This window comes from Arachis hypogaea, chromosome 4, assembly GCF_003086295.3.
Source record: "Arachis hypogaea cultivar Tifrunner chromosome 4, arahy.Tifrunner.gnm2.J5K5, whole genome shotgun sequence".
Classification (NCBI taxonomy): Eukaryota; Viridiplantae; Streptophyta; class Magnoliopsida; order Fabales; family Fabaceae; genus Arachis; species Arachis hypogaea.
Window position 1 is genome coordinate 67,538,729 of NC_092039.1, and position 5,231 is coordinate 67,543,959.

At 39.7% G+C, this 5,231-nt stretch overlaps 1 non-coding gene across 1 annotated transcript; it reads right to left on the minus strand.

Annotated features, from left to right (window-relative positions):
• Window positions 1–4,625: 4,625 nt before the first annotated feature.
• LOC112798671 (small nucleolar RNA R71) lies at window positions 4,626–4,729 on the minus strand. Its single transcript, XR_003200272.1, has one exon. It is a non-coding gene; the product is annotated as a small nucleolar RNA R71 (small nucleolar RNA).
• Between the last annotated feature and the right edge of the window lie 502 nt (window positions 4,730–5,231).

Here is a 5,231-nt window from a genome sequence, read left to right on the forward strand (position 1 = left end):
CCAACCATCACAGAGAAAGGGGGTACTAGAACTGGAAGGAGTGGACTCCATTTTGGCTCAAAACAAGATGATGCAACAACAAATTCAACAACAGTTTGAACAAATGGCCAAAAGGATTGACAGCCTTCAAGTAGCGGCTGTGAACACGAGCCAACCATCAACTGTATGGGTGCAGAATAAAGACAGCCAAGAAGAGCAACAACAGGAGCAGGTGCAGTACATGCATAATTAAAACTCTGGACAGAATGAAGTTTATGGTGATACCTACAATCCTTCCTGGAAGAATCACCCCAACCTTAGATGGGGAGATAACCATAACCATAACCAACAGCCATGGCAAAGAAACACAACCCAAAATAACCCAAGGAACAACCAGCAAAACAACCAAAATTCATTCAGAAAACCACAAAACACTTACCCCAACTCTAACTATTATTCAACCCATAACCAACCTACCAACCAAAATACCTATCATCTACCACCCACATCTCACAACCAACCACAAGCATCACCAGAATCTCAAAGAATCACTAACCTGTAAACCTTGATAGACAAAATGTGGAAACACCAAGAAATGACGGCCAAAAATCAAGAAGCTTCTATCAAGAACATGGAAAGACAAATAGGCCAGCTCTCTAAACACTTTGCAACAGAGAGACCATCAAGTTCACTACCAAGTGACACAATTCCAAATCCTAAGGAAGAGTGTAAGGCAATACAGTTAAGAAGTGGGAGAACATTGATGAGAAACAATGACACTACAAGGAAACAAGTGGAGAGCAGCAAAAAGCCAATAGATACAGAGGAAGCCAATGATCAAAATATGGTGCCAAACAAGAACACAGAGAACCCCAAAAGAAAAGAAGACTAGCCAATCAATATATATGAGGGTGAGGAAGAAGCACAGAAAAAGGAGAAAGACTTCATTCCTCCACTGCCATATCCACAGAGGTTCAACAAAGAAACCAAAGATCAACACTTTCGCAAATTCCTGGAAACCTTCAAGAAGCTGGAAATCAACATTCCCCTGGCTGAGGCATTGGAGCAGATGCCCTTATATGCCAAGTTCTTGAAGGAACTCATTAACAAGAAAAGAAGCTGGCTGGAGAAGGAGACTGTACTTCTCACTGAAGAATGCAGTACACTCATCAGAAAAGGACTCCCTCCCAAGTTGGAAGATCCAGGAAGTTTCTTCCTACCTTGCACCATTGGAAGTCTATTTATCAACAAGGGGATGTGTGATTTAGGAGCAAGCATAAATCTGATTCCATCTTCTTTAGTGAAAAAGCTTGGCATAGAGAAGGTGAAACCAATACAGATGTCATTGGAATTGGTGGACCAGTCAGTAATACATCCCAAAGGAGTGATCGAAAACCTTTTAGTTAAGGTTGACAAGTTAATTTATCCTGCGGATTTTGTAATCTTGGAAACAGAAGAAGAAGGAAACAATTCGATTATCTTGGGAAGGCCATTTTTAGCTACCGCCAGAGCTATCATAGACGTAGAGCAAGGAGAATTAACTCTCAGGATGCACGAGGAAAGCATCATCCTGAAAGTGTTTCCAGAACCACAAAGTAGTGAAGAGGGAAGCAAGGTAGTCAGTGACTGTTTTCCAAGGCAAGCTACCAACAACACAGGGGAGCAGAAGAATGAGCATATGCAAAGAGGAGAAAGAATTCAAAAAGGAATCAGGATGATAAATGATGCCAAGGCATCTTAGGCTAGTTTCACTAGCATTTTTCTGTTAGTTTTAGTTGTTTTATGCATTTTCTTGAGCTTAAAGTAACCAAGAATGGTTAAATGAATAACAAAGAAATGAACCATCCAAACAGTATGATTTTTATGCAAATTTCATGAGTTTTTAGTTATATTACTTGAATGCTATGAATGGAAGATTTCTCATGAAATTTTGCAAGACTTTGATGCAGTTGTTTGGATGATTTCAGGGAAGAAGAGGTTAGGCAAGGAAGCAACAAAATCAATAAAGGAAGCTTGAATATCACATGTGGAGTTTAAGCTCCAGTTTAAGCAAGTTTAAGCTCCAGTTTAAGCTCCAGTTTAAGCAAGTTTAACCTTAAACTAGAGCTTAAACGCCAAAATCATGAAAGCTGAGGAATGCTGAAACTGGCGTTTAACCTCCAGTTTAACCTTAAACTGGAAGTTAAACGCCAGAATGAGAATTGCACCAAGGAGCATTTCCACGTTTAAGCTCCAGTTTAACCTTAAACTGGAGCTTAAACGTGTTCGACCAGAATTTTCCTCCAGGGAACCATTTCCACGTTTAAGCTCCAGTTTAAGCTTAAACTGAAGCTTAAACGTGTTCGACAATTCTCCTCCTGGGTTGCAATCTTCATTTCCACGTTTAAGCTTCAGTTTAACCTTAAACTGAAGCTTAAACGTGTTCGACTATTTACCCTCCAGGGTTGCCTTCTTCCATTTCCACGTTTAAGCTTCAGTTTAACCTTAAACTGAAGCTTAAACTACAACTTAAACGCCACTTTTTGAAAGGGTTTCTGGGCCAAAGATATTGCAGTTTAAGTTAGCACTTGAGCACAAACATTAACTTAAACATACTCTGGTATGAAACCCAATTGAATATTATGGTTTATGGGATTGGGCCTGAAGAATTGATGAGTCTGGAATTTCAATTTGTTGAGTCATGTGTCATTACTTGATTATCACTAAGTTGGCTTAATGAATGTTACAGAATTGGATCAGCAAGCCTCATCAGGATTATGGATCGTAAACCCAAAGCAAAAGGAAATCAAGGAAAGGCCTCAAAGCCCAAGAAACACAACAGAAGCTCAATTTAGAAAGTGTATAAATAGGATAGAATTTAAGTTAGAAAGGACTTTTACTTTTACATTTGGGGGAACTTTTTCATTTTTGCTAGTTTTGATACTTTTTGTAATTGAATTCAGAGCTATAACTCACTAAACCCCTTTCATTGGGTTAGGGAGCTCTATTGAAATTCAATGAATCAATAATAGTTTTCATCTTCTTCTTCAATCTTTTCTCTTGAATTTTGTTAGAAAGCTTCTCGATCTAAATTCCATTGGTTAGTTGTCTTGGGAAAGAGACTATCCATAATTGGAATCCTTCGGAACCTTGGGAAAGGAATGGAGGATTCATGCTAGAGAAGCTTTCTCACAGTGAATTGGATTGGGGTGTGGATGGATATTGTGACATGTAATCCTACCAAATTGTGGTTTATGAAACTGTGTGGTATAATCAGTGATCGAGCATCATCTCTTCTTATGAACATTTAAACCAAGGGATTGGGAATTTGTTTGTTTTTAGAGAGAATTGGTGAGCCAAGGGATTGGGATCCAATCATATAAGATTGCCAAGCAAAATTCAATGAATGCATTGGTTGAGGAAGGGATAAAAAATGTTTTGATTCGGAGATCTCAATATCTCCTAAAACCCAATGAATTCCCCATTTCTAATCTACCACTTTCTCTTTATATTCTGCAATTAAATTCATGCAATCACCCCCATCCCTTTTTAATTTCAGCACTTTAACTTCTCGCTCTTTAATTCATGCAATTTAAGATTCCGCAATTCTCATCTAAATCTTGATTCCGCTCAACTAGAACAAACTTCTAATCCGAATTGCTCATTCAACCAATCCTTGTGGGATTCGACCTCACTCTATTGTGAGTTTTTACTTGACGATAACCGGTGCACTTGCCGGAAGGAATTTTTGCCGATTGTGCAATTTCCTAAATCGTAGCTATCAAGTTTATGGCTATCAAGTTTATGGCGCCGTTGCCGGGGATTGGTTTTCGATTGACAATTCTCAAATTGGAAGTTAACTAGATTGAGCATTTTTCTTGTTTTGTTAATTCAGTTCAAGTTACTTGTTGAATTTTAAATTTCTGCACTCTGTTATTTGCTTTCTTTCTTTATGGCCTTAAATTCAAGCAACTAACTCACTGACCCACTAACTATTTGAATTAATTCCTCAATTGCTCTAACCATACTCTTCCATTAACCAAGAGTATTTCACTTGTTTGTTGCCTGTGCTGTGTTCTTGTATGACAGGTAGGAGAGGAAAGACATCAACTCCTCCATATACCGAACCAGAGAGGACCCTTCATAAACTTAGAAGGGAAGCAAGAAAGAAGAGAGTACTGGGAGAAGAAGAATCTGAAGGAGAATCTGAGGACAATTTTGAGGAAGCTCTAGATCTCAACATGGATAGAGAAGTTCACAACCATGAGAGAGCTGATGGAAACAATGCCATTCCCGAGAGGAGGGTTCTTGGTTCATACATAAACCCAACCTCTGGGAATTGTGGTAGCAGCATTCAGAAACCACCCATTCAGGCTAACAATTTTGAACTCAAACCACAGCTAATATCACTGGTGGAGGATCATTGTTCATTTGGTGGTAGTGCTAATGAAGATCCAAACCAACATCTCACAAAATTCCTGAGAATTTGCGACACTGTGAAGTCCAATGGAGTCCAGGAAGATGCCTATAAACTGCTCTTGTTCCCATTTTCACTTAGGGACAAGGCAGCTAAGTGGCTAGAATCATTCCCAAGGGGGAGCCTAACAACCTGGGATGAGGTGGAAAGCAAGTTTCTGGCACGTTTCTACCCCCCACAAAAGGTCAATAGGCTTCGATCTGAGGTTCAGACTTTTAGACAACAAGAAGGTGAAACTCTCTACGAGGCATGGGAAAGGTTCAAGGATTTGACAAGGAAATGCCCACCAGACATGTTCCATGACTGGGTGCAATTGCATATTTTCTATGATGGACTTTCTTATGAATCAAGGAAGGCTGTAGACCATTCATCAGGAGGTTCATTGAACAGGAAGAAGACTGTGGAAGAAGCCATTGAAGTGATTGAGACAGTGGCTGAGAATGAGTACTACTATGCTTCAGAGAGACACAACACTAAGGGAGTCATGGAGCTGAACCATGTTGATACAATTTTAGCCCAAAACAAGGTGTTTGCCAAGCAACTAGCAGAGCTCACCAGGAACTTAAAAACAAATCAAGTGGCCGCAATACACACACAAGATCAAGAGGAAGTAAGCAATGAAGGAGGTGATTGGGAAGAGGCCAACTATGTAGGAAATCAACAAAGGCAACCATATGATCCACATTCCAACACTTACAACCCAGGCTGGAAAAACCACCCAAACTTTGGGTGGGGAAACCAGCAAACCCAACCACAAAACCACAAACCTTACAACTCCAACCAACATAACAATTCC